Source organism: Schistocerca piceifrons, unplaced genomic scaffold (assembly GCF_021461385.2).
Source record: "Schistocerca piceifrons isolate TAMUIC-IGC-003096 unplaced genomic scaffold, iqSchPice1.1 HiC_scaffold_1771, whole genome shotgun sequence".
NCBI lineage: Eukaryota > Metazoa > Arthropoda > Insecta > Orthoptera > Acrididae > Schistocerca > Schistocerca piceifrons.
Genome location: NW_025727647.1, coordinates 113,248 through 137,948, shown reverse-complemented (window position 1 = coordinate 137,948; position 24,701 = coordinate 113,248). Strand labels below are relative to the sequence as shown.

At 47.7% G+C, this 24,701-nt stretch overlaps 48 non-coding genes across 48 annotated transcripts; all 48 read left to right on the top strand.

The window, feature by feature from the left end:
* The first annotated feature begins 246 nt into the window (after positions 1 to 246).
* On the top strand, positions 247 to 319 carry Trnak-cuu. Its single transcript has one exon. It is a non-coding gene; the product is annotated as a tRNA-Lys (tRNA).
* Positions 320 to 640: 321 nt separating this feature from the next.
* Trnat-agu lies at positions 641 to 712 on the top strand. The gene has a single exon. It is a non-coding gene; the product is annotated as a tRNA-Thr (tRNA).
* Positions 713 to 1,257: 545 nt separating this feature from the next.
* Positions 1,258 to 1,330, top strand: Trnar-ucg. The gene has a single exon. It is a non-coding gene; the product is annotated as a tRNA-Arg (tRNA).
* A 438-nt stretch (positions 1,331 to 1,768) lies between these two features.
* On the top strand, positions 1,769 to 1,841 carry Trnak-cuu. Its single transcript has one exon. It is a non-coding gene; the product is annotated as a tRNA-Lys (tRNA).
* A 321-nt stretch (positions 1,842 to 2,162) lies between these two features.
* On the top strand, positions 2,163 to 2,234 carry Trnat-agu. The gene has a single exon. It is a non-coding gene; the product is annotated as a tRNA-Thr (tRNA).
* Positions 2,235 to 2,776: 542 nt separating this feature from the next.
* Positions 2,777 to 2,849, top strand: Trnar-ucg. Its single transcript has one exon. It is a non-coding gene; the product is annotated as a tRNA-Arg (tRNA).
* A 438-nt stretch (positions 2,850 to 3,287) lies between these two features.
* On the top strand, positions 3,288 to 3,360 carry Trnak-cuu. Its single transcript has one exon. It is a non-coding gene; the product is annotated as a tRNA-Lys (tRNA).
* A 321-nt stretch (positions 3,361 to 3,681) lies between these two features.
* On the top strand, positions 3,682 to 3,753 carry Trnat-agu. Its single transcript has one exon. It is a non-coding gene; the product is annotated as a tRNA-Thr (tRNA).
* Positions 3,754 to 4,295: 542 nt separating this feature from the next.
* On the top strand, positions 4,296 to 4,368 carry Trnar-ucg. The gene has a single exon. It is a non-coding gene; the product is annotated as a tRNA-Arg (tRNA).
* A 438-nt stretch (positions 4,369 to 4,806) lies between these two features.
* Trnak-cuu lies at positions 4,807 to 4,879 on the top strand. Its single transcript has one exon. It is a non-coding gene; the product is annotated as a tRNA-Lys (tRNA).
* Positions 4,880 to 5,795: 916 nt separating this feature from the next.
* Trnar-ucg lies at positions 5,796 to 5,868 on the top strand. The gene has a single exon. It is a non-coding gene; the product is annotated as a tRNA-Arg (tRNA).
* A 438-nt stretch (positions 5,869 to 6,306) lies between these two features.
* Positions 6,307 to 6,379, top strand: Trnak-cuu. The gene has a single exon. It is a non-coding gene; the product is annotated as a tRNA-Lys (tRNA).
* Positions 6,380 to 6,700: 321 nt separating this feature from the next.
* Positions 6,701 to 6,772, top strand: Trnat-agu. The gene has a single exon. It is a non-coding gene; the product is annotated as a tRNA-Thr (tRNA).
* A 542-nt stretch (positions 6,773 to 7,314) lies between these two features.
* Positions 7,315 to 7,387, top strand: Trnar-ucg. The gene has a single exon. It is a non-coding gene; the product is annotated as a tRNA-Arg (tRNA).
* Positions 7,388 to 7,825: 438 nt separating this feature from the next.
* On the top strand, positions 7,826 to 7,898 carry Trnak-cuu. Its single transcript has one exon. It is a non-coding gene; the product is annotated as a tRNA-Lys (tRNA).
* A 321-nt stretch (positions 7,899 to 8,219) lies between these two features.
* Trnat-agu lies at positions 8,220 to 8,291 on the top strand. Its single transcript has one exon. It is a non-coding gene; the product is annotated as a tRNA-Thr (tRNA).
* Positions 8,292 to 8,833: 542 nt separating this feature from the next.
* On the top strand, positions 8,834 to 8,906 carry Trnar-ucg. Its single transcript has one exon. It is a non-coding gene; the product is annotated as a tRNA-Arg (tRNA).
* Positions 8,907 to 9,344: 438 nt separating this feature from the next.
* On the top strand, positions 9,345 to 9,417 carry Trnak-cuu. The gene has a single exon. It is a non-coding gene; the product is annotated as a tRNA-Lys (tRNA).
* Positions 9,418 to 9,738: 321 nt separating this feature from the next.
* Trnat-agu lies at positions 9,739 to 9,810 on the top strand. Its single transcript has one exon. It is a non-coding gene; the product is annotated as a tRNA-Thr (tRNA).
* Positions 9,811 to 10,352: 542 nt separating this feature from the next.
* Trnar-ucg lies at positions 10,353 to 10,425 on the top strand. The gene has a single exon. It is a non-coding gene; the product is annotated as a tRNA-Arg (tRNA).
* Positions 10,426 to 10,863: 438 nt separating this feature from the next.
* Positions 10,864 to 10,936, top strand: Trnak-cuu. The gene has a single exon. It is a non-coding gene; the product is annotated as a tRNA-Lys (tRNA).
* Positions 10,937 to 11,257: 321 nt separating this feature from the next.
* On the top strand, positions 11,258 to 11,329 carry Trnat-agu. The gene has a single exon. It is a non-coding gene; the product is annotated as a tRNA-Thr (tRNA).
* Positions 11,330 to 11,871: 542 nt separating this feature from the next.
* Positions 11,872 to 11,944, top strand: Trnar-ucg. Its single transcript has one exon. It is a non-coding gene; the product is annotated as a tRNA-Arg (tRNA).
* Positions 11,945 to 12,382: 438 nt separating this feature from the next.
* Trnak-cuu lies at positions 12,383 to 12,455 on the top strand. Its single transcript has one exon. It is a non-coding gene; the product is annotated as a tRNA-Lys (tRNA).
* A 321-nt stretch (positions 12,456 to 12,776) lies between these two features.
* Positions 12,777 to 12,848, top strand: Trnat-agu. The gene has a single exon. It is a non-coding gene; the product is annotated as a tRNA-Thr (tRNA).
* A 542-nt stretch (positions 12,849 to 13,390) lies between these two features.
* On the top strand, positions 13,391 to 13,463 carry Trnar-ucg. The gene has a single exon. It is a non-coding gene; the product is annotated as a tRNA-Arg (tRNA).
* Positions 13,464 to 13,901: 438 nt separating this feature from the next.
* Trnak-cuu lies at positions 13,902 to 13,974 on the top strand. The gene has a single exon. It is a non-coding gene; the product is annotated as a tRNA-Lys (tRNA).
* Positions 13,975 to 14,295: 321 nt separating this feature from the next.
* Trnat-agu lies at positions 14,296 to 14,367 on the top strand. The gene has a single exon. It is a non-coding gene; the product is annotated as a tRNA-Thr (tRNA).
* A 542-nt stretch (positions 14,368 to 14,909) lies between these two features.
* Positions 14,910 to 14,982, top strand: Trnar-ucg. Its single transcript has one exon. It is a non-coding gene; the product is annotated as a tRNA-Arg (tRNA).
* A 438-nt stretch (positions 14,983 to 15,420) lies between these two features.
* On the top strand, positions 15,421 to 15,493 carry Trnak-cuu. Its single transcript has one exon. It is a non-coding gene; the product is annotated as a tRNA-Lys (tRNA).
* Positions 15,494 to 15,814: 321 nt separating this feature from the next.
* Trnat-agu lies at positions 15,815 to 15,886 on the top strand. The gene has a single exon. It is a non-coding gene; the product is annotated as a tRNA-Thr (tRNA).
* A 542-nt stretch (positions 15,887 to 16,428) lies between these two features.
* On the top strand, positions 16,429 to 16,501 carry Trnar-ucg. The gene has a single exon. It is a non-coding gene; the product is annotated as a tRNA-Arg (tRNA).
* A 438-nt stretch (positions 16,502 to 16,939) lies between these two features.
* Trnak-cuu lies at positions 16,940 to 17,012 on the top strand. Its single transcript has one exon. It is a non-coding gene; the product is annotated as a tRNA-Lys (tRNA).
* Positions 17,013 to 17,333: 321 nt separating this feature from the next.
* Trnat-agu lies at positions 17,334 to 17,405 on the top strand. Its single transcript has one exon. It is a non-coding gene; the product is annotated as a tRNA-Thr (tRNA).
* A 542-nt stretch (positions 17,406 to 17,947) lies between these two features.
* Trnar-ucg lies at positions 17,948 to 18,020 on the top strand. The gene has a single exon. It is a non-coding gene; the product is annotated as a tRNA-Arg (tRNA).
* Positions 18,021 to 18,458: 438 nt separating this feature from the next.
* On the top strand, positions 18,459 to 18,531 carry Trnak-cuu. The gene has a single exon. It is a non-coding gene; the product is annotated as a tRNA-Lys (tRNA).
* Positions 18,532 to 18,852: 321 nt separating this feature from the next.
* Positions 18,853 to 18,924, top strand: Trnat-agu. Its single transcript has one exon. It is a non-coding gene; the product is annotated as a tRNA-Thr (tRNA).
* Positions 18,925 to 19,466: 542 nt separating this feature from the next.
* Trnar-ucg lies at positions 19,467 to 19,539 on the top strand. Its single transcript has one exon. It is a non-coding gene; the product is annotated as a tRNA-Arg (tRNA).
* Positions 19,540 to 19,977: 438 nt separating this feature from the next.
* Positions 19,978 to 20,050, top strand: Trnak-cuu. The gene has a single exon. It is a non-coding gene; the product is annotated as a tRNA-Lys (tRNA).
* A 321-nt stretch (positions 20,051 to 20,371) lies between these two features.
* On the top strand, positions 20,372 to 20,443 carry Trnat-agu. Its single transcript has one exon. It is a non-coding gene; the product is annotated as a tRNA-Thr (tRNA).
* Positions 20,444 to 20,988: 545 nt separating this feature from the next.
* Positions 20,989 to 21,061, top strand: Trnar-ucg. Its single transcript has one exon. It is a non-coding gene; the product is annotated as a tRNA-Arg (tRNA).
* Positions 21,062 to 21,499: 438 nt separating this feature from the next.
* Positions 21,500 to 21,572, top strand: Trnak-cuu. The gene has a single exon. It is a non-coding gene; the product is annotated as a tRNA-Lys (tRNA).
* A 321-nt stretch (positions 21,573 to 21,893) lies between these two features.
* Positions 21,894 to 21,965, top strand: Trnat-agu. Its single transcript has one exon. It is a non-coding gene; the product is annotated as a tRNA-Thr (tRNA).
* A 542-nt stretch (positions 21,966 to 22,507) lies between these two features.
* Positions 22,508 to 22,580, top strand: Trnar-ucg. Its single transcript has one exon. It is a non-coding gene; the product is annotated as a tRNA-Arg (tRNA).
* Positions 22,581 to 23,018: 438 nt separating this feature from the next.
* Trnak-cuu lies at positions 23,019 to 23,091 on the top strand. Its single transcript has one exon. It is a non-coding gene; the product is annotated as a tRNA-Lys (tRNA).
* Positions 23,092 to 23,412: 321 nt separating this feature from the next.
* Positions 23,413 to 23,484, top strand: Trnat-agu. Its single transcript has one exon. It is a non-coding gene; the product is annotated as a tRNA-Thr (tRNA).
* A 542-nt stretch (positions 23,485 to 24,026) lies between these two features.
* On the top strand, positions 24,027 to 24,099 carry Trnar-ucg. The gene has a single exon. It is a non-coding gene; the product is annotated as a tRNA-Arg (tRNA).
* Positions 24,100 to 24,537: 438 nt separating this feature from the next.
* Positions 24,538 to 24,610, top strand: Trnak-cuu. Its single transcript has one exon. It is a non-coding gene; the product is annotated as a tRNA-Lys (tRNA).
* Positions 24,611 to 24,701: the final 91 nt, after the last annotated feature.

The following is a 24,701-nucleotide window of genomic DNA, read 5'->3' as shown; positions in this document are numbered from 1 at the left end:
CGTCTGACTCAGGACCCAAGAGCTGCGCCACAGGCGTCTGCGCACAGTCGAGCATGTGTGTTGATTAATGGTGCTGATAGCCACGTATCATTTCAAGTAGATTTGATGCCTTTCGGAAAATTTATTTCATTGAATAGGAATTGTAGCTCATTTGTGGCAGCAGGAAATAAGCTGTAGTCAAAAGGATCTTCCATAGATGGTCGCAGGTCGCATAAATACTGTATGGCTCGTGACGCGTTGTGTGGAGCCCGGCTCGCTCAGTCGGTAGAGCATGAGACTCTTAATCTCAGGGTCGTGGGTTCGAGCCCCACGCTGGGCGGCGCAAAATTTTGTGTCTACGCGGATGCAACCTGCGCCCCTCTCGTGAGCCTTGCGTAATGAACGTAACGGGTTACGACGATGCCTAGCTTCGTATGAATTTCAGAGGAATGGTTTTTGAAGCTGAAAGTAGCTCTGAAATGAAATAAAAGTGTTGTTTTGGAATTTTAGGCGTACATCGATATCGTGTGAGATGTGTAGGAAAGCAGCAGCTGTGCTAACTAAATACAAATAATGGTCGCTAATGCGGTGCGTTTCCAGCTGAAGGGCTCCGATTGACTGGTCCATAAGATTGAAGTACCCGAAATGTGAACTAGGCGGCGCCTCCTTAGCTCAGTGGCAGAGCGCTGGTCTAGTAAACCAGAGGTCGTGAGTTAGATCCTCACAGGAGGCAAAAGAATTTTGTAACAGCCCCTTCTAACGTATATCTTTCGAAAAAAGCGGTCAAGGATATAAAAAATTATGAATGGGTTCGGTATTTAAGAAATGCTCTCGCAAATGAATAGTGCGAATGGTGCTATTAAAGTAGGCACCAGAAACTGCTGCTTTTGGCAGTCTCCGGAGAATGCCGACGTGGAATACTTAGTTCTTGTGATGTATTTTCTACCCCTGGTAGAGACCCTCGCGGTTGTCGTCGTCGTCGTCGGCGCCGCCGCCGCTTTGGTAATAGAGGCAACTCGCCATTGTATGACATAGGGTGAGGCACCTTCTGCAAGCGACTGAGATGGCAGTAAGCAATTGAAGCTGATTTGCAACCTCTTGTTTGATCAGCGTCACAAGGGCTTGAATGTAACTTGCGATGGGACACAGCAAGAAGTAGCGTCGCCTTTTTAGTACTGAAATTGGAGATGGAGAATTGCGTCAAAGATGGGAAATTCATTCCGGCAAGCGTACAAATGGCGACAATGAGGTGTGTGTGGGGAAGCATATTGCGCCAGTGACCGTGTGGCCTAATGGATAAGGCGTCGGACTTCGGATCCGAAGATTGCAGGTTCGAATCCAATCACGGTCGAGTTTTTCCAGTTCTGCAAAAGATGCATGCTGTTTTACTGAGTTGTTTGAGTACTACAAATCTAGTTGAAAGTTGCTGCTGTCCGCTTCCTGGCTGCAAACCGGCGTCTACCTGAAGCTCAAGCAAGACAAAGGGGTTGTGTAGCGAAATTTTCGGCACAGTGCCGATCAGGAGAGATTTTTGGAACTACTGCGTCTGACTCAGGACCCAAGAGCTGCGCCACAGGCGTCTGCGCACAGTCGAGCATGTGTGTTGATTAATGGTGCTGATAGCCACGTATCATTTCAAGTAGATTTGATGCCTTTCGGAAAATTTATTTCATTGAATAGGAATTGTAGCTCATTTGTGGCAGCAGGAAATAAGCTGTAGTCAAAAGGATCTTCCATAGATGGTCGCAGGTCGCATAAATACTGTATGGCTCGTGACGCGTTGTGTGGAGCCCGGCTAGCTCAGTCGGTAGAGCATGAGACTCTTAATTTCAGGGTCGTGGGTTCGAGCCCCACGCTGGGCGGCGCAAAATTTTGTGTCTACGCGGATGCAACCTGCGCCCCTCTCGTGAGCCTTGCGTAATGAACGTAACGGGTTACGACGATGCCTAGCTTCGTATGAATTTCAGAGGAATGGTTTTTGAAGCTGAAAGTAGCTCTGAAATGAAATAAAAGTGTTGTTTTGGAATTTTAGGCGTACATCGATATCGTGTGAGATGTGTAGGAAAGCAGCAGCTGTGCTAACTAAATACAAATAATGGTCGCTAATGCGGTGCGTTTCCAGCTGAAGGGCTCCGATTGACTGGTCCATAAGATTGAAGTACCCGAAATGTGAACTAGGCGGCGCCTCCTTAGCTCAGTGGCAGAGCGCTGGTCTAGTAAACCAGAGGTCGTGAGTTAGATCCTCACAGGAGGCAAAAGAATTTTGTAACAGCCCCTTCTAACGTATATCTTTCGAAAAAAGCGGTCAAGGATATAAAAAATTATGAATGGGTTCGGTATTTAAGAAATGCTCTCGCAAATGAATAGTGCGAATGGTGCTATTAAAGTAGGCACCAGAAACTGCTGCTTTTGGCAGTCTCCGGAGAATGCCGACGTGGAATACTTAGTTCTTGTGATGTATTTTCTACCCCTGGTAGAGACCCTCGCGGTTGTCGTCGTCGTCGGCGCCGCCGCCGCTTTGGTAATAGAGGCAACTCGCCATTGTATGACATAGGGTGAGGCACCTTCTGCAAGCGACTGAGATGGCAGTAAGCAATTGAAGCTGATTTGCAACCTCTTGTTTGATCAGCGTCACAAGGGCTTGAATGTAACTTGCGATGGGACACAGCAAGAAGTAGCGTCGCCTTTTTAGTACTGAAATTGGAGATGGAGAATTGCGTCAAAGATGGGAAATTCATTCCGGCAAGCGTACAAATGGCGACAATGAGGTGTGTGTGGGGAAGCATATTGCGCCAGTGACCGTGTGGCCTAATGGATAAGGCGTCGGACTTCGGATCCGAAGATTGCAGGTTCGAATCCTGTCACGGTCGAGTTTTTCCAGTTCTGCAAAAGATGCATGCTGTTTTACTGAGTTGTTTGAGTACTACAAATCTAGTTGAAAGTTGCTGCTGTCCGCTTCCTGGCTGCAAACCGGCGTCTACCTGAAGCTCAAGCAAGACAAAGGGGTTGTGTAGCGAAATTTTCGGCACAGTGCCGATCAGGAGAGATTTTTGGAACTACTGCGTCTGACTCAGGACCCAAGAGCTGCGCCACAGGCGTCTGCGCACAGTCGAGCATGTGTGTTGATTAATGGTGCTGATAGCCACGTATCATTTCAAGTAGATTTGATGCCTTTCGGAAAATTTATTTCATTGAATAGGAATTGTAGCTCATTTGTGGCAGCAGGAAATAAGCTGTAGTCAAAAGGATCTTCCATAGATGGTCGCAGGTCGCATAAATACTGTATGGCTCGTGACGCGTTGTGTGGAGCCCGGCTAGCTCAGTCGGTAGAGCATGAGACTCTTAATCTCAGGGTCGTGGGTTCGAGCCCCACGCTGGGCGGCGCAAAATTTTGTGTCTACGCGGATGCAACCTGCGCCCCTCTCGTGAGCCTTGCGTAATGAACGTAACGGGTTACGACGATGCCTAGCTTCGTATGAATTTCAGAGGAATGGTTTTTGAAGCTGAAAGTAGCTCTGAAATGAAATAAAAGTGTTGTTTTGGAATTTTAGGCGTACATCGATATCGTGTGAGATGTGTAGGAAAGCAGCAGCTGTGCTAACTAAATACAAATAATGGTCGCTAATGCGGTGCGTTTCCAGCTGAAGGGCTCCGATTGACTGGTCCATAAGATTGAAGTACCCGAAATGTGCACTAGGCGGCGCCTCCTTAGCTCAGTGGCAGAGCGTTGGTCTAGTAAACCAGAGGTCGTGAGTTCGATCCTCACAGGAGGCAAAAGAATTTTGTAACAGCCCCTTCTAACGTAGATCTTTCGAAAAAAGCGGTCAAGGATATAAAAAATTATGAATGGGTTCGGTATTTAAGAAATGCTCTCGCAAATGAATAGTGCGAATGGTGCTATTAAAGTAGGCACCAGAAACTGCTGCTTTTGGCAGTCTCCGGAGAATGCCGACGTGGAATACTTAGTTCTTGTGATGTATTTTCTACCCCTGGTAGAGACCCTCGCGGTTGTCGTCGTCGTCGGCGCCGCCGCCGCTTTGGTAATAGAGGCAACTCGCCATTGTATGACATAGGGTGAGGCACCTTCTGCAAGCGACTGAGATGGCAGTAAGCAATTGAAGCTGATTTGCAACCTATTGTTTGATCAGCGTCACAAGGGCTTGAATGTAACTTGCGATGGGACACAGCAAGAAGTAGCGTCGCCTTTTTAGTACTGAAATTGGAGATGGAGAATTGCGTCAAAGATGGGAAATTCATTCCGGCAAGCGTACAAATGGCGACAATGAGGTGTGTGTGGGGAAGCATATTGCGCCAGTGACCGTGTGGCCTAATGGATAAGGCGTCGGACTTCGGATCCGAAGATTGCAGGTTCGAATCCTGTCACGGTCGAGTTTTTCCAGTTCTGCAAAAGATGCATGCTGTTTTACTGAGTTGTTTGAGTACTACAAATCTAGTTGAAAGTTGCTGCTGTCCGCTTCCTGGCTGCAAACCGGCGTCTACCTGAAGCTCAAGCAAGACAAAGGGGTTGTGTAGCGAAATTTTCGGCACAGTGCCGATCAGGAGAGATTTTTGGAACTACTGCGTCTGACTCAGGACCCAAGAGCTGCGCCACAGGCGTCTGCGCACAGTCGAGCATGTGTGTTGAATAATGGTGCTGATAGCCACGTATCATTTCATGTAGATTTGATGCCTTTCGGAAAATTTATTTCATTGAATAGGAATTGTAGCTCATTTGTGGAAGCAGGAAATAAGCTGTAGTCAAAAGGATCTTCCATAGATGGTCGCAGGTCGCATAAATACTGTATGGCTCGTGACACGTTGTGTGGAGCCCGGCTAGCTCATTCGGTAGAGCATGAGACTCTTAATCTCAGGGTCGTGGGTTCGAGCCCCACGCTGGGCGGCGCAAAATTTTGTGTCTACGCGGATGCAACCTGCGCCCCTCTCGTGAGCCTTGCGTAATGAACGTAACGGGTTACGACGATGCCTAGCTTCGTATGAATATCAGAGGAATGGTTTTTGAAGCTGAAAGTAGCTCTGAAATGAAATAAAAGTGTTGTTTTCGAATTTTAGGCGTACATCGATATCGTGTGAGATGTGTAGGAAAGCAGCAGCTGTGCTAACTAAATACAAATAATGGTCGCTAATGCGGTGCGTTTCCAGCTGAAGGGCTCCGATTGACTGGTCCATAAGATTGAAGTACCCGAAATGTGAACTCAGTGGCAGAGCGCTGGTCTAGTAAACCAGAGGTCGTGAGTTCGATCCTCACAGGAGGCAAAAGAATTTTGTAACAGCCCCTTCTAACGTAGATCTTTCGAAAAAAGCGGTCAAGGATATAAAAAATTATGAATGGGTTCGGTATTTAAGAAATGCTCTCGCAAATGAATAGTGCGAATGGTGCTATTAAAGTAGGCACCAGAAACTGCTGCTTTTGGCAGTCTCCGGAGAATGCCGACGTGGAATACTTAGTTCTTGTGATGTATTTTCTACCCCTGGTAGAGACCCTCGCGGTTGTCGTCGTCGTCGGCGCTGCCGCCGCTTTGGTAATAGAGGCAACTCGCCATTGTATGACATAGGGTGAGGCACCTTCTGCAAGCGACTGAGATGGCAGTAAGCAATTGAAGCTGATTTGCAACCTCTTGTTTGATCAGCGTCACAAGGGCTTGAATGTAACTTGCGATGGGACACAGCAAGAAGTAGCGTCGCCTTTTTAGTACTGAAATTGGAGATGGAGAATTGCGTCAAAGATGGGAAATTCATTCCGGCAAGCGTACAAATGGCGACAATGAGGTGTGTGTGGGGAAGCATATTGCGCCAGTGACCGTGTGGCCTAATGGATAAGGCGTCGGACTTCGGATCCGAAGATTGCAGGTTCGAATCCTGTCACGGTCGAGTTTTTCCAGTTCTGCAAAAGATGCATGCTGTTTTACTGAGTTGTTTGAGTACTACAAATCTAGTTGAAAGTTGCTGCTGTCCGCTTCCTGGCTGCAAACCGGCGTCTACCTGAAGCTCAAGCAAGACAAAGGGGTTGTGTAGCGAAATTTTCGGCACAGTGCCGATCAGGAGAGATTTTTGGAACTACTGCGTCTGACTCAGGACCCAAGAGCTGTGCCACAGGCGTCTGCGCACAGTCGAGCATGTGTGTTGAATAATGGTGCTGATAGCCACGTATCATTTCAAGTAGATTTGATGCCTTTCGGAAAATTTATTTCATTGAATAGGAATTGTAGCTCATTTGTGGCAGCAGGAAATAAGCTGTAGTCAAAAGGATCTTTCATAGATGGTCGCAGGTCGCATAAATACTGTATGGCACGTGACACGTTGTGTGGAGCCCGGCTAGCTCAGTCGGTAGAGCATGAGACTCTTAATCTCAGGGTCGTGGGTTCGAGCCCCACGCTGGGCGGCGCAAAATTTTGTGTCTACGCGGATGCAACCTGCGCCCCTCTCGTGAGCCTTGCGTAATGAACGTAACGGGTTACGACGATGCCTAGCTTCGTATGAATATCAGAGGAATGGTTTTTGAAGCTAAAAGTAGCTCTGAAATGAAATAAAAGTGTTGTTTTGGAATTTTAGGCGTACATCGATATCGTGTGAGATGTGTAGGAAAGCAGCAGCTGTGCTAACTAAATACAAATAATGGTCGCTAATGCGGTGCGTTTCCGGCTGAAGGGCTCCGATTGACTGGTCCATAAGATTGAAGTACCCGAAATGTGAACTAGGCGGCGCCCCCTTAGCTCAGTGGCAGAGCGCTGGTCCAGTAAACCAGAGGTCGTGAGTTCGATCCACACAGGAGGCAAAAGAATTTTGTAACAGCCCCTTCTAACGTAGATCTTTCGAAAAAAGCGGTCAAGGATATAAAAAATTGTGAATGGGTTCGGTATTTAAGAAATGCTCTCGCAAATGAATAGTGCGAATGGTGCTATTAAAGTAGGCACCAGAAACTGCTGCTTTTGGCAGTCTCCGGAGAATGCCGACGTGGAATACTTAGTTCTTGTGATGTATTTTCTACCCCTGGTAGAGACCCTCGCGGTTGTCGTCGTCGTCGGCGCCGCCGCCGCTTTGGTAATAGAGGCAACTCGCCATTGTATGACATAGGGTGAGGCACCTTCTGCAAGCGACTGAGATGGCAGTAAGCAATTGAAGCTGATTTGCAACCTCTTGTTTGATCAGCGTCACAAGGGCTTGAATGTAACTTGCGATGGGACACAGCAAGAAGTAGCGTCGATTTTTTAGTACTGAAATTGGAGATGGAGAATTGCGTCAAAGATGGGAAATTCATTCCGGCAAGCGTACAAATGGCGACAATGAGGTGTGTGTGGGGAAGCATATTGCGCCAGTGACCGTGTGGCCTAATGGATAAGGCGTCGGACTTCGGATCCGAAGATTGCAGGTTCGAATCCTGTCACGGTCGAGTTTTTCCAGTTCTGCAAAAGATGCATGCTGTTTTACTGAGTTGTTTGAGTACTACAAATCTAGTTGAAAGTTGCTGCTGTCCGCTTCCTGGCTGCAAACCGGCGTCTACCTGAAGCTCAAGCAAGACAAAGGGGTTGTGTAGCGAAATTTTCGGCACAGTGCCGATCAGGAGAGATTTTTGGAACTACTGCGTCTGACTCAGGACCCAAGAGCTGCGCCACAGGCGTCTGCGCACAGTCGAGCATGTGTGTTGAATAATGGTGCTGATAGCCACGTATCATTTCAAGTAGATTTGATGCCTTTCGGAAAATTTATTTCATTGAATAGGAATTGTAGCTCATTTGTGGCAGCAGGAAATAAGCTGTAGTCAAAAGGATCTTCCATAGATGGTCGCAGGTCGCATAAATACTGTATGGCACGTGACACGTTGTGTGGAGCCCGGCTAGCTCAGTCGGTAGAGCATGAGACTCTTAATCTCAGGGTCGTGGGTTCGAGCCCCACGCTGGGCGGCGCAAAATTTTGTGTCTACGCGGATGCAACCTGCGCCCCTCTCGTGAGCCTTGCGTAATGAACGTAACGGGTTACGACGATGCCTAGCTTCGTATGAATATCAGAGGAATGGTTTTTGAAGCTGAAAGTAGCTCTGAAATGAAATAAAAGTGTTGTTTTGGAATTTTAGGCGTACATCGATATCGTGTGAGATGTGTAGGAAAGCAGCAGCTGTGCTAACTAAATACAAATAATGGTCGCTAATGCGGTGCGTTTCCGGCTGAAGGGCTCCGATTGACTGGTCCATAAGATTGAAGTACCCGAAATGTGAACTAGGCGGCGCCTCCTTAGCTCAGTGGCAGAGCGCTGGTCCAGTAAACCAGAGGTCGTGAGTTCGATCCACACAGGAGGCAAAAGAATTTTGTAACAGCCCCTTCTAACGTAGATCTTTCGAAAAAAGCGGTCAAGGATATAAAAAATTATGAATGGGTTCGGTATTTAAGAAATGCTCTCGCAAATGAATAGTGCGAATGGTGCTATTAAAGTAGGCACCAGAAACTGCTGCTTTTGGCAGTCTCCGGAGAATGCCGACGTGGAATACTTAGTTCTTGTGATGTATTTTCTACCCCTGGTAGAGACCCTCGCGGTTGTCGTCGTCGTCGGCGCCGCCGCCGCTTTGGTAATAGAGGCAACTCGCCATTGTATGACATAGGGTGAGGCACCTTCTGCAAGCGACTGAGATGGCAGTAAGCAATTGAAGCTGATTTGCAACCTCTTGTTTGATCAGCGTCACAAGGGCTTGAATGTAACTTGCGATGGGACACAGCAAGAAGTAGCGTCGCCTTTTTAGTACTGAAATTGGAGATGGAGAATTGCGTCAAAGATGGGAAATTCATTCCGGCAAGCGTACAAATGGCGACAATGAGGTGTGTGTGGGGAAGCATATTGCGCCAGTGACCGTGTGGCCTAATGGATAAGGCGTCGGACTTCGGATCCGAAGATTGCAGGTTCGAATCCTGTCACGGTCGAGTTTTTCCAGTTCTGCAAAAGATGCATGCTGTTTTACTGAGTTGTTTGAGTACTACAAATCTAGTTGAAAGTTGCTGCTGTCCGCTTCCTGGCTGCAAACCGGCGTCTACCTGAAGCTCAAGCAAGACAAAGGGGTTGTGTAGCGAAATTTTCGGCACAGTGCCGATCAGGAGAGATTTTTGGAACTACTGCGTCTGACTCAGGACCCAAGAGCTGCGCCACAGGCGTCTGCGCACAGTCGAGCATGTGTGTTGAATAATGGTGCTGATAGCCACGTATCATTTCAAGTAGATTTGATGCCTTTCGGAAAATTTATTTCATTGAATAGGAATTGTAGCTCATTTGTGGCAGCAGGAAATAAGCTGTAGTCAAAAGGATCTTCCATAGATGGTCGCAGGTCGCATAAATACTGTATGGCACGTGACACGTTGTGTGGAGCCCGGCTAGCTCAGTCGGTAGAGCATGAGACTCTTAATCTCAGAGTCGTGGGTTCGAGCCCCACGCTGGGCGGCGCAAAATTTTGTGTCTACGCGGATGCAACCTGCGCCCCTCTCGTGAGCCTTGCGTAATGAACGTAACGGGTTACGACGATGCCTAGCTTCGTATGAATATCAGAGGAATGGTTTTTGAAGCTGAAAGTAGCTCTGAAATGAAATAAAAGTGTTGTTTTGGAATTTTAGGCGTACATCGATATCGTGTGAGATGTGTAGGAAAGCAGCAGCTGTGCTAACTAAATACAAATAATGGTCGCTAATGCGGTGCGTTTCCGGCTGAAGGGCTCCGATTGACTGGTCCATAAGATTGAAGTACCCGAAATGTGAACTAGGCGGCGCCTCCTTAGCTCAGTGGCAGAGCGCTGGTCCAGTAAACCAGAGGTCTTGAGTTCGATCCACACAGGAGGCAAAAGAATTTTGTAACAGCCCCTTCTAACGTAGATCTTTCGAAAAAAGCGGTCAAGGATATAAAAAATTATGAATGGGTTCGGTATTTAAGAAATGCTCTCGCAAATGAATAGTGCGAATGGTGCTATTAAAGTAGGCACCAGAAACTGCTGCTTTTGGCAGTCTCCGGAGAATGCCGACGTGGAATACTTAGTTCTTGTGATGTATTTTCTACCCCTGGTAGAGACCCTCGCGGTTGTCGTCGTCGTCGGCGCCGCCGCCGCTTTGGTAATAGAGGCAACTCGCCATTGTATGACATAGGGTGAGGCACCTTCTGCAAGCGACTGAGATGGCAGTAAGCAATTGAAGCTGATTTGCAACCTCTTGTTTGATCAGCGTCACAAGGGCTTGAATGTAACTTGCGATGGGACACAGCAAGAAGTAGCGTCGCCTTTTTAGTACTGAAATTGGAGATGGAGAATTGCGTCAAAGATGGGAAATTCATTCCGGCAAGCGTACAAATGGCGACAATGAGGTGTGTGTGGGGAAGCATATTGCGCCAGTGACCGTGTGGCCTAATGGATAAGGCGTCGGACTTCGGATCCGAAGATTGCAGGTTCGAATCCTGTCACGGTCGAGTTTTTCCAGTTCTGCAAAAGATGCATGCTGTTTTACTGAGTTGTTTGAGTACTACAAATCTAGTTGAAAGTTGCTGCTGTCCGCTTCCTGGCTGCAAACCGGCGTCTACCTGAAGCTCAAGCAAGACAAAGGGGTTGTGTAGCGAAATTTTCGGCACAGTGCCGATCAGGAGAGATTTTTGGAACTACTGCGTCTGACTCAGGACCCAAGAGCTGCGCCACAGGCGTCTGCGCACAGTCGAGCATGTGTGTTGAATAATGGTGCTGATAGCCACGTATCATTTCAAGTAGATTTGATGCCTTTCGGAAAATTTATTTCATTGAATAGGAATTGTAGCTCATTTGTGGCAGCAGGAAATAAGCTGTAGTCAAAAGGATCTTCCATAGATGGTCGCAGGTCGCATAAATACTGTATGGCACGTGACACGTTGTGTGGAGCCCGGCTAGCTCAGTCGGTAGAGCATGAGACTCTTAATCTCAGGGTCGTGGGTTCGAGCCCCACGCTGGGCGGCGCAAAATTTTGTGTCTACGCGGATGCAACCTGCGCCCCTCTCGTGAGCCTTGCGTAATGAACGTAACGGGTTACGACGATGCCTAGCTTCGTATGAATATCAGAGGAATGGTTTTTGAAGCTGAAAGTAGCTCTGAAATGAAATAAAAGTGTTGTTTTGGAATTTTAGGCGTACATCGATATCGTGTGAGATGTGTAGGAAAGCAGCAGCTGTGCTAACTAAATACAAATAATGGTCGCTAATGCGGTGCGTTTCCGGCTGAAGGGCTCCGATTGACTGGTCCATAAGATTGAAGTACCCGAAATGTGAACTAGGCGGCGCCTCCTTAGCTCAGTGGCAGAGCGCTGGTCCAGTAAACCAGAGGTCGTGAGTTCGATCCACACAGGAGGCAAAAGAATTTTGTAACAGCCCCTTCTAACGTAGATCTTTCGAAAAAAGCGGTCAAGGATATAAAAAATTATGAATGGGTTCGGTATTTAAGAAATGCTCTCGCAAATGAATAGTGCGAATGGTGCTATTAAAGTAGGCACCAGAAACTGCTGCTTTTGGCAGTCTCCGGAGAATGCCGACGTGGAATACTTAGTTCTTGTGATGTATTTTCTACCCCTGGTAGAGACCCTCGCGGTTGTCGTCGTCGTCGGCGCCGCCGCCGCTTTGGTAATAGAGGCAACTCGCCATTGTATGACATAGGGTGAGGCACCTTCTGCAAGCGACTGAGATGGCAGTAAGCAATTGAAGCTGATTTGCAACCTCTTGTTTGATCAGCGTCACAAGGGCTTGAATGTAACTTGCGATGGGACACAGCAAGAAGTAGCGTCGCCTTTTTAGTACTGAAATTGGAGATGGAGAATTGCGTCAAAGATGGGAAATTCATTCCGGCAAGCGTACAAATGGCGACAATGAGGTGTGTGTGGGGAAGCATATTGCGCCAGTGACCGTGTGGCCTAATGGATAAGGCGTCGGACTTCGGATCCGAAGATTGCAGGTTCGAATCCTGTCACGGTCGAGTTTTTCCAGTTCTGCAAAAGATGCATGCTGTTTTACTGAGTTGTTTGAGTACTACAAATCTAGTTGAAAGTTGCTGCTGTCCGCTTCCTGGCTGCAAACCGGCGTCTACCTGAAGCTCAAGCAAGACAAAGGGGTTGTGTAGCGAAATTTTCGGCACAGTGCCGATCAGGAGAGATTTTTGGAACTACTGCGTCTGACTCAGGACCCAAGAGCTGCGCCACAGGCGTCTGCGCACAGTCGAGCATGTGTGTTGAATAATGGTGCTGATAGCCACGTATCATTTCAAGTAGATTTGATGCCTTTCGGAAAATTTATTTCATTGAATAGGAATTGTAGCTCATTTGTGGCAGCAGGAAATAAGCTGTAGTCAAAAGGATCTTCCATAGATGGTCGCAGGTCGCATAAATACTGTATGGCACGTGACACGTTGTGTGGAGCCCGGCTAGCTCAGTCGGTAGAGCATGAGACTCTTAATCTCAGGGTCGTGGGTTCGAGCCCCACGCTGGGCGGCGCAAAATTTTGTGTCTACGCGGATGCAACCTGCGCCCCTCTCGTGAGCCTTGCGTAATGAACGTAACGGGTTACGACGATGCCTAGCTTCGTATGAATATCAGAGGAATGGTTTTTGAAGCTGAAAGTAGCTCTGAAATGAAATAAAAGTGTTGTTTTGGAATTTTAGGCGTACATCGATATCGTGTGAGATGTGTAGGAAAGCAGCAGCTGTGCTAACTAAATACAAATAATGGTCGCTAATGCGGTGCGTTTCCGGCTGAAGGGCTCCGATTGACTGGTCCATAAGATTGAAGTACCCGAAATGTGAACTAGGCGGCGCCTCCTTAGCTCAGTGGCAGAGCGCTGGTCCAGTAAACCAGAGGTCGTGAGTTCGATCCACACAGGAGGCAAAAGAATTTTGTAACAGCCCCTTCTAACGTAGATCTTTCGAAAAAAGCGGTCAAGGATATAAAAAATTATGAATGGGTTCGGTATTTAAGAAATGCTCTCGCAAATGAATAGTGCGAATGGTGCTATTAAAGTAGGCACCAGAAACTGCTGCTTTTGGCAGTCTCCGGAGAATGCCGACGTGGAATACTTAGTTCTTGTGATGTATTTTCTACCCCTGGTAGAGACCCTCGCGGTTGTCGTCGTCGTCGGCGCCGCCGCCGCTTTGGTAATAGAGGCAACTCGCCATTGTATGACATAGGGTGAGGCACCTTCTGCAAGCGACTGAGATGGCAGTAAGCAATTGAAGCTGATTTGCAACCTCTTGTTTGATCAGCGTCACAAGGGCTTGAATGTAACTTGCGATGGGACACAGCAAGAAGTAGCGTCGCCTTTTTAGTACTGAAATTGGAGATGGAGAATTGCGTCAAAGATGGGAAATTCATTCCGGCAAGCGTACAAATGGCGACAATGAGGTGTGTGTGGGGAAGCATATTGCGCCAGTGACCGTGTGGCCTAATGGATAAGGCGTCGGACTTCGGATCCGAAGATTGCAGGTTCGAATCCTGTCACGGTCGAGTTTTTCCAGTTCTGCAAAAGATGCATGCTGTTTTACTGAGTTGTTTGAGTACTACAAATCTAGTTGAAAGTTGCTGCTGTCCGCTTCCTGGCTGCAAACCGGCGTCTACCTGAAGCTCAAGCAAGACAAAGGGGTTGTGTAGCGAAATTTTCGGCACAGTGCCGATCAGGAGAGATTTTTGGAACTACTGCGTCTGACTCAGGACCCAAGAGCTGCGCCACAGGCGTCTGCGCACAGTCGAGCATGTGTGTTGAATAATGGTGCTGATAGCCACGTATCATTTCAAGTAGATTTGATGCCTTTCGGAAAATTTATTTCATTGAATAGGAATTGTAGCTCATTTGTGGCAGCAGGAAATAAGCTGTAGTCAAAAGGATCTTCCATAGATGGTCGCAGGTCGCATAAATACTGTATGGCACGTGACACGTTGTGTGGAGCCCGGCTAGCTCAGTCGGTAGAGCATGAGACTCTTAATCTCAGGGTCGTGGGTTCGAGCCCCACGCTGGGCGGCGCAAAATTTTGTGTCTACGCGGATGCAACCTGCGCCCCTCTCGTGAGCCTTGCGTAATGAACGTAACGGGTTACGACGATGCCTAGCTTCGTATGAATATCAGAGGAATGGTTTTTGAAGCTGAAAGTAGCTCTGAAATGAAATAAAAGTGTTGTTTTGGAATTTTAGGCGTACATCGATATCGTGTGAGATGTGTAGGAAAGCAGCAGCTGTGCTAACTAAATACAAATAATGGTCGCTAATGCGGTGCGTTTCCGGCTGAAGGGCTCCGATTGACTGGTCCATAAGATTGAAGTACCCGAAATGTGAACTAGGCGGCGCCTCCTTAGCTCAGTGGCAGAGCGCTGGTCCAGTAAACCAGAGGTCGTGAGTTCGATCCACACAGGAGGCAAAAGAATTTTGTAACAGCCCCTTCTAACGTAGATCTTTCGAAAAAAGCGGTCAAGGATATAAAAAATTATGAATGGGTTCGGTATTTAAGAAATGCTCTCGCAAATGAATAGTGCGAATGGTGCTATTAAAGTAGGCACCAGAAACTGCTGCTTTTGGCAGTCTCCGGAGAATGCCGACGTGGAATACTTAGTTCTTGTGATGTATTTTCTACCCCTGGTAGAGACCCTCGCGGTTGTCGTCGTCGTCGGCGCCGCCGCCGCTTTGGTAATAGAGGCAACTCGCCATTGTATGACATAGGGTGAGGCACCTTCTGCAAGCGACTGAGATGGCAGTAAGCAATTGAAGCTGATTTGCAACCTCTTGTTTGATCAGCGTCACAAGGGCTTGAATGTAACTTGCGATGGGACACAGCAAGAAGTAGCGTCGCCTTTTTAGTACTGAAATTGGAGATGGAGAATTGCGTCAAAGATGGGAAATTCATTCCGGCAAGCGTACAAATGGCGACAATGAGGTGTGTGTGGGGAAGGATATTGCGCCAGTGACCGTGTGGCCTAATGGATAAGGCGTCGGACTTCGGATCCGAAGATTGCAGGTTCGAATCCTGTCACGGTCGAGTTTTTCCAGTTCTGCAAAAGATGCATGCTGTTTTACTGAGTTGTTTGAGTACTACAAATCTAGTTGAAAGTTGCTGCTGTCCGCTTCCTGGCTGCAAACCGGCGTCTACCTGAAGCTCAAGCAAGACAAAGGGGTTGTGTAGCGAAATTTTCGGCACAGTGCCGATCAGGAGAGATTTTTGGAACTACTGCGTCTGACTCAGGACCCAAGAGCTGCGCCACAGGCGTCTGCGCACAGTCGAGCATGTGTGTTGAATAATGGTGCTGATAGCCACGTATCATTTCAAGTAGATTTGATGCCTTTCGGAAAATTTATTTCATTGAATAGGAATTGTAGCTCATTTGTGGCAGCAGGAAATAAGCTGTAGTCAAAAGGATCTTCCATAGATGGTCGCAGGTCGCATAAATACTGTATGGCACGTGACACGTTGTGTGGAGCCCGGCTAGCTCAGTCGGTAGAGCATGAGACTCTTAATCTCAGAGTCGTGGGTTCGAGCCCCACGCTGGGCGGCGCAAAATTTTGTGTCTACGCGGATGCAACCTGCGCCCCTCTCGTGAGCCTTGCGTAATGAACGTAACGGGTTACGACGATGCCTAGCTTCGTATGAATATCAGAGGAATGGTTTTTGAAGCTGAAAGTAGCTCTGAAATGAAATAAAAGTGTTGTTTTGGAATTTTAGGCGTACATCGATATCGTGTGAGATGTGTAGGAAAGCAGCAGCTGTGCTAACTAAATACAAATAATGGTCGCTAATGCGGTGCGTTTCCGGCTGAAGGGCTCCGATTGACTGGTCCATAAGATTGAAGTACCCGAAATGTGAACTAGGCGGCGCCTCCTTAGCTCAGTGGCAGAGCGCTGGTCCAGTAAACCAGAGGTCTTGAGTTCGATCCACACAGGAGGCAAAAGAATTTTGTAACAGCCCCTTCTAACGTAGATCTTTCGAAAAAAGCGGTCAAGGATATAAAAAATTATGAATGGGTTCGGTATTTAAGAAATGCTCTCGCAAATGAATAGTGCGAATGGTGCTATTAAAGTAGGCACCAGAAACTGCTGCTTTTGGCAGTCTCCGGAGAATGCCGACGTGGAATACTTAGTTCTTGTGATGTATTTTCTACCCCTGGTAGAGACCCTCGCGGTTGTCGTCGTCGTCGGCGCCGCCGCCGCTTTGGTAATAGAGGCAACTCGCCATTGTATGACATAGGGTGAGGCACCTTCTGCAAGCGACTGAGATGGCAGTAAGCAATTGAAGCTGATTTGCAACCTCTTGTTTGATCAGCGTCACAAGGGCTTGAATGTAACTTGCGATGGGACACAGCAAGAAGTAGCGTCGCCTTTTTAGTACTGAAATTGGAGATGGAGAATTGCGTCAAAGATGGGAAATTCATTCCGGCAAGCGTACAAATGGCGACAATGAGGTGTGTGTGGGGAAGCATATTGCGCCAGTGACCGTGTGGCCTAATGGATAAGGCGTCGGACTTCGGATCCGAAGATTGCAGGTTCGAATCCTGTCACGGTCGAGTTTTTCCAGTTCTGCAAAAGATGCATGCTGTTTTACTGAGTTGTTTGAGTACTACAAATCTAGTTGAAAGTTGCTGCTGTCCGCTTCCTGGCTGCAAACCGGCGTCTACCTGAAGCTCAAGCAAGACAAAGGGGTTGTGTAGCGAAATTTTCGGCACAGTGCCGATCAGGAGAGATTTTTGGAACTACTGCGTCTGACTCAGGACCCAAGAGCTGCGCCACAGGCGTCTGCGCACAGTCGAGCATGTGTGTTGAATAATGGTGCTGATAGCCACGTATCATTTCAAGTAGATTTGATGCCTTTCGGAAAATTTATTTCATTGAATAGGAATTGTAGCTCATTTGTGGCAGCAGGAAATAAGCTGTAGTCAAAAGGATCTTCCATAGATGGTCGCAGGTCGCATAAATACTGTATGGCACGTGACACGTTGTGTGGAGCCCGGCTAGCTCAGTCGGTAGAGCATGAGACTCTTAATCTCAGAGTCGTGGGTTCGAGCCCCACGCTGGGCGGCGCAAAATTTTGTGTCTACGCGGATGCAACCTGCGCCCCTCTCGTGAGCCTTGCGTAATGAACGTAACGGGTTACGACGATGCCTAGCTTCGTATGAATATCAGAGGAATGGTTTTTGAAGCTGAAAGTAGCTCTGAAATGAAATAAAAGTGTTGTTTTGGAATTTTAGGCGTACATCGATATCGTGTGAGATGTGTAGGAAAGCAGCAGCTGTGCTAACTAAATACAAATAATGGTCGCTAATGCGGTGCGTTTCCGGCTGAAGGGCTCCGATTGACTGGTCCATAAGATTGAAGTACCCGAAATGTGAACTAGGCGGCGCCTCCTTAGCTCAGTGGCAGAGCGCTGGTCCAGTAAACCAGAGGTCGTGAGTTCGATCCACACAGGAGGCAAAAGAATTTTGTAACAGCCCCTTCTAACGTAGATCTTTCGAAAAAAGCGGTCAAGGATATAAAAAATTATGAATGGGTTCGGTATTTAAGAAATGCTCTCGCAAATGAATAGTGCGAATGGTGCTATTAAAGTAGGCACCAGAAACTGCTGCTTTTGGCAGTCTCCGGAGAATGCCGACGTGGAATACTTAGTTCTTGTGATGTATTTTCTACCCCTGGTAGAGACCCTCGCGGTTGTCGTCGTCGTCGGCGCCGCCGCCGCTTTGGTAATAGAGGCAACTCGCCATTGTATGACATAGGGTGAGGCACCTTCTGCAAGCGACTGAGATGGCAGTAAGCAATTGAAGCTGATTTGCAACCTCTTGTTTGATCAGCGTCACAAGGGCTTGAATGTAACTTGCGATGGGACACAGCAAGAAGTAGCGTCGCCTTTTTAGTACTGAAATTGGAGATGGAGAATTGCGTCAAAGATGGGAAATTCATTCCGGCAAGCGTACAAATGGCGACAATGAGGTGTGTGTGGGGAAGCATATTGCGCCAGTGACCGTGTGGCCTAATGGATAAGGCGTCGGACTTCGGATCCGAAGATTGCAGGTTCGAATCCTGTCACGGTCGAGTTTTTCCAGTTCTGCAAAAGATGCATGCTGTTTTACTGAGTTGTTTGAGTACTACAAATCTAGTTGAAAGTTGCTGCTGTCCGCTTCCTGGCTGCAAACCGGCGTCTACCTGAAGCTCAAGCAAGACAAAGGGGTTGTGTAGCGAAATTTTCGGCACAGTGCCGATCAGGAGAGATTTTTGGAACTACTGCGTCTGACTCAGGACCCAAGAGCTGCGCCACAGGCGTCTGCGCACAGTCGAGCATGTGTGTTGAATAATGGTGCTGATAGCCACGTATCATTTCAAGTAGATTTGATGCCTTTCGGAAAATTTATTTCATTGAATAGGAATTGTAGCTCATTTGTGGCAGCAGGAAATAAGCTGTAGTCAAAAGGATCTTCCATAGATGGTCGCAGGTCGCATAAATACTGTATGGCACGTGACACGTTGTGTGGAGCCCGGCTAGCTCAGTCGGTAGAGCATGAGACTCTTAATCTCAGGGTCGTGGGTTCGAGCCCCACGCTGGGCGGCGCAAAATTTTGTGTCTACGCGGATGCAACCTGCGCCCCTCTCGTGAGCCTTGCGTAATGAACGTAACGGGTTACGACGATGCCTAGCTTCGTATGAATATCAGAGGAATGGTTTTTGAAGCTAAAAGTAGCTCTGAAATGAAATAAAAGTGTTGTTTTGGAATTTTAGGCGTACATCGATATCGTGTGAGATGTGTAGGAAAGCAGCAGCTGTGCTAACTAAATACAAATAATGGTCGCTAATGCGGTGCGTTTCCGGCTGAAGGGCTCCGATTGACTGGTCCATAAGATTGAAGTACCCGAAATGTGAACTAGGCGGCGCCCCCTTAGCTCAGTGGCAGAGCGCTGGTCCAGTAAACCAGAGGTCGTGAGTTCGATCCACACAGGAGGCAAAAGAATTTTGTAACAGCCCCTTCTAACGTAGATCTTTCGAAAAAAGCGGTCAAGGATATAAAAAATTATGAATGGGTTCGGTATTTAAGAAATGCTCTCGCAAATGAATAGTGCGAATGGTGCTATTAAAGTAGGCACCAGAAACTGCTGCTTTTGGCAGTCTCCGGAGAATGCCGACGTGGAATACTTAGTTCTTGTGATGTATTTTCTACCCCTGGTAGAGACCCTCGCGGTTGTCGTCGTCGTCGGCGCCGCCGCCGCTTTGGTAATAGAGGCAACTCGCCATTGTATGACATAGGGTGAGGCACCTTCTGCAAGCGACTGAGATGGCAGTAAGCAATTGAAGCTGATTTGCAACCTCTTGTTTGATCAGCGTCACAAGGGCTTGAATGTAACTTGCGATGGGACACAGCAAGAAGTAGCGTCGCCTTTTTAGTACTGAAATTGGAGATGGAGAATTGCGTCAAAGATGGGAAATTCATTCCGGCAAGCGTACAAATGGCGACAATGAGGTGTGTGTGGGGAAGCATATTGCGCCAGTGACCGTGTGGCCTAATGGATAAGGCGTCGGACTTCGGATCCGAAGATTGCAGGTTCGAATCCTGTCACGGTCGAGTTTTTCCAGTTCTGCAAAAGATGCATGCTGTTTTACTGAGTTGTTTGAGTACTACAAATCTAGTTGAAAGTTGCTGCTGTCCGCTTCCTGGCTGCAAACCGGCGTCTACCTGAAGCTCAAGCAAGACAAAGGGGTTGTGTAGCGAAATTTTCGGCACAGTGCCGATCAGGAGAGATTTTTGGAACTACTGCGTCTGACTCAGGACCCAAGAGCTGCGCCACAGGCGTCTGCGCACAGTCGAGCATGTGTGTTGAATAATGGTGCTGATAGCCACGTATCATTTCAAGTAGATTTGATGCCTTTCGGAAAATTTATTTCATTGAATAGGAATTGTAGCTCATTTGTGGCAGCAGGAAATAAGCTGTAGTCAAAAGGATCTTCCATAGATGGTCGCAGGTCGCATAAATACTGTATGGCACGTGACACGTTGTGTGGAGCCCGGCTAGCTCAGTCGGTAGAGCATGAGACTCTTAATCTCAGGGTCGTGGGTTCGAGCCCCACGCTGGGCGGCGCAAAATTTTGTGTCTACGCGGATGCAACCTGCGCCCCTCTCGTGAGCCTTGCGTAATGAACGTAACGGGTTACGACGATGCCTAGCTTCGTATGAATATCAGAGGAATGGTTTTTGAAGCTGAAAGTAGCTCTGAAATGAAATAAAAGTGTTGTTTTGGAATTTTAGGCGTACATCGATATCGTGTGAGATGTGTAGGAAAGCAGCAGCTGTGCTAACTAAATACAAATAATGGTCGCTAATGCGGTGCGTTTCCGGCTGAAGGGCTCCGATTGACTGGTCCATAAGATTGAAGTACCCGAAATGTGAACTAGGCGGCGCCTCCTTAGCTCAGTGGCAGAGCGCTGGTCCAGTAAACCAGAGGTCGTGAGTTCGATCCACACAGGAAGCAAAAGAATTTTGTAACAGCCCCTTCTAACGTAGATCTTTCGAAAAAAGCGGTCAAGGATATAAAAAATTATGAATGGGTTCGGTATTTAAGAAATGCTCTCGCAAATGAATAGTGCGAATGGTGCTATTAAAGTAGGCACCAGAAACTGCTGCTTTTGGCAGTCTCCGGAGAATGCCGACGTGGAATACTTAGTTCTTGTGATGTATTTTCTACCCCTGGTAGAGACCCTCGCGGTTGTCGTCGTCGTCGTCGGCGCCGCCGCCGCTTTGGTAATAGAGGCAACTCGCCATTGTATGACATAGGGTGAGGCACCTTCTGCAAGCGACTGAGATGGCAGTAAGCAATTGAAGCTGATTTGCAACCTCTTGTTTGATCAGCGTCACAAGGGCTTGAATGTAACTTGCGATGGGACACAGCAAGAAGTAGCGTCGCCTTTTTAGTACTGAAATTGGAGATGGAGAATTGCGTCAAAGATGGGAAATTCATTCCGGCAAGCGTACAAATGGCGACAATGAGGTGTGTGTGGGGAAGCATATTGCGCCAGTGACCGTGTGGCCTAATGGATAAGGCGTCGGACTTCGGATCCGAAGATTGCAGGTTCGAATCCTGTCACGGTCGAGTTTTTCCAGTTCTGCAAAAGATGCATGCTGTTTTACTGAGTTGTTTGAGTACTACAAATCTAGTTGAAAGTTGCTGCTGTCCGCTTCCTGGCTGCAAACCGGCGTCTACCTGAAGCTCAAGCAAGACAAAGGGGTTGTGTAGCGAAATTTTCGGCACAGTGCCGATCAGGAGAGATTTTTGGAACTACTGCGTCTGACTCAGGACCCAAGAGCTGCGCCACAGGCGTCTGCGCACAGTCGAGCATGTGTGTTGAATAATGGTGCTGATAGCCACGTATCATTTCAAGTAGATTTGATGCCTTTCGGAAAATTTATTTCATTGAATAGGAATTGTAGCTCATTTGTGGCAGCAGGAAATAAGCTGTAGTCAAAAGGATCTTCCATAGATGGTCGCAGGTCGCATAAATACTGTATGGCACGTGACACGTTGTGTGGAGCCCGGCTAGCTCAGTCGGTAGAGCATGAGACTCTTAATCTCAGGGTCGTGGGTTCGAGCCCCACGCTGGGCGGCGCAAAATTTTGTGTCTACGCGGATGCAACCTGCGCCCCTCTCGTGAGCCTTGCGTAATGAACGTAACGGGTTACGACGATGCCTAGCTTCGTATGAATATCAGAGGAATGGTTTTTGAAGCTGAAAGTAGCTCTGAAATGAAATAAAAGTGTTGTTTTGGAATTTTAGGCGTACATCGATATCGTGTGAGATGTGTAGGAAAGCAGCAGCTGTGCTAACTAAATACAAATAATGGTCGCTAATGCGGTGCGTTTCCGGCTGAAGGGCTCCGATTGACTGGTCCATAAGATTGAAGTACCCGAAATGTGAACTAGGCGGCGCCTCCTTAGCTCAGTGGCAGAGCGCTGGTCCAGTAAACCAGAGGTCGTGAGTTCGATCCACACAGGAGGCAAAAGAATTTTGTAACAGCCCCTTCTAACGTAGATCTTTCGAAAAAAGCGGTCAAGGATATAAAAAATTATGAATGGGTTCGGTATTTAAGAAATGCTCTCGCAAATGAATAGTGCGAATGGTGCTATTAAAGTAGGCACCAGAAACTGCTGCTTTTGGCAGTCTCCGGAGAATGCCGACGTGGAATACTTAGTTCTTGTGATGTATTTTCTACCCCTGGTAGAGACCCTCGCGGTTGTCGTCGTCGTCGGCGCCGCCGCCGCTTTGGTAATAGAGGCAACTCGCCATTGTATGACATAGGGTGAGGCACCTTCTGCAAGCGACTGAGATGGCAGTAAGCAATTGAAGCTGATTTGCAACCTCTTGTTTGATCAGCGTCACAAGGGCTTGAATGTAACTTGCGATGGGACACAGCAAGAAGTAGCGTCGCCTTTTTAGTACTGAAATTGGAGATGGAGAATTGCGTCAAAGATGGGAAATTCATTCCGGCAAGCGTACAAATGGCGACAATGAGGTGTGTGTGGGGAAGCATATTGCGCCAGTGACCGTGTGGCCTAATGGATAAGGCGTCGGACTTCGGATCCGAAGATTGCAGGTTCGAATCCTGTCACGGTCGAGTTTTTCCAGTTCTGCAAAAGATGCATGCTGTTTTACTGAGTTGTTTGAGTACTACAAATCTAGTTGAAAGTTGCTGCTGTCCGCTTCCTGGCTGCAAACCGGCGTCTACCTGAAGCTCAAGCAAGACAAAGGGGTTGTGTAGCGAAATTTTCGGCACAGTGCCGATCAGGAGAGATTTTTGGAACTACTGCGTCTGACTCAGGACCCAAGAGCTGCGCCACAGGCGTCTGCGCACAGTCGAGCATGTGTGTTGAATAATGGTGCTGATAGCCACGTATCATTTCAAGTAGATTTGATGCCTTTCGGAAAATTTATTTCATTGAATAGGAATTGTAGCTCATTTGTGGCAGCAGGAAATAAGCTGTAGTCAAAAGGATCTTCCATAGATGGTCGCAGGTCGCATAAATACTGTATGGCACGTGACACGTTGTGTGGAGCCCGGCTAGCTCAGTCGGTAGAGCATGAGACTCTTAATCTCAGGGTCGTGGGTTCGAGCCCCACGCTGGGCGGCGCAAAATTTTGTGTCTACGCGGATGCAACCTGCGCCCCTCTCGTGAGCCTTGCGTAATGAACGTAACGGGTTACGACGATGCCTAGCTTCGTATGAATATCAGAGGAATGGTTTTTGAAGCTGAAAGTAGCTCTGAAATGAAATAAAAGTGTTGTTTTGGAATTTTAGGCGTACATCGATATCGTGTGAGATGTGTAGGAAAGCAGCAGCTGTGCTAACTAAATACAAATAATGGTCGCTAATGCGGTGCGTTTCCGGCTGAAGGGCTCCGATTGACTGGTCCATAAGATTGAAGTACCCGAAATGTGAACTAGGCGGCGCCTCCTTAGCTCAGTGGCAGAGCGCTGGTCCAGTAAACCAGAGGTCGTGAGTTCGATCCACACAGGAGGCAAAAGAATTTTGTAACAGCCCCTTCTAACGTAGATCTTTCGAAAAAAGCGGTCAAGGATATAAAAAATTATGAATGGGTTCGGTATTTAAGAAATGCTCTCGCAAATGAATAGTGCGAATGGTGCTATTAAAGTAGGCACCAGAAACTGCTGCTTTTGGCAGTCTCCGGAGAATGCCGACGTGGAATACTTAGTTCTTGTGATGTATTTTCTACCCCTGGTAGAGACCCTCGCGGTTGTCGTCGTCGTCGGCGCCGCCGCCGCTTTGGTAATAGAGGCAACTCGCCATTGTATGACATAGGGTGAGGCACCTTCTGCAAGCGACTGAGATGGCAGTAAGCAATTGAAGCTGATTTGCAACCTCTTGTTTGATCAGCGTCACAAGGGCTTGAATGTAACTTGCGATGGGACACAGCAAGAAGTAGCGTCGCCTTTTTAGTACTGAAATTGGAGATGGAGAATTGCGTCAAAGATGGGAAATTCATTCCGGCAAGCGTACAAATGGCGACAATGAGGTGTGTGTGGGGAAGCATATTGCGCCAGTGACCGTGTGGCCTAATGGATAAGGCGTCGGACTTCGGATCCGAAGATTGCAGGTTCGAATCCTGTCACGGTCGAGTTTTTCCAGTTCTGCAAAAGATGCATGCTGTTTTACTGAGTTGTTTGAGTACTACAAATCTAGTTGAAAGTTGCTGCTGTCCGCTTCCTGGCTGCAAACCGGCGTCTACCTGAAGCTCAAGCAAGACAAAGGGGTTGTGTAGCGAAATTTTCGGCACAGTGCCGATCAGGAGAGATTTTTGGAACTACTGCGTCTGACTCAGGACCCAAGAGCTGCGCCACAGGCGTCTGCGCACAGTCGAGCATGTGTGTTGAATAATGGTGCTGATAGCCACGTATCATTTCAAGTAGATTTGATGCCTTTCGGAAAATTTATTTCATTGAATAGGAATTGTAGCTCATTTGTGGCAGCAGGAAATAAGCTGTAGTCAAAAGGATCTTCCATAGATGGTCGCAGGTCGCATAAATACTGTATGGCACGTGACACGTTGTGTGGAGCCCGGCTAGCTCAGTCGGTAGAGCATGAGACTCTTAATCTCAGGGTCGTGGGTTCGAGCCCCACGCTGGGCGGCGCAAAATTTTGTGTCTACGCGGATGCAACCTGCGCCCCTCTCGTGAGCCTTGCGTAATGAACGTAACGGGTTACGACGATGCCTAGCTT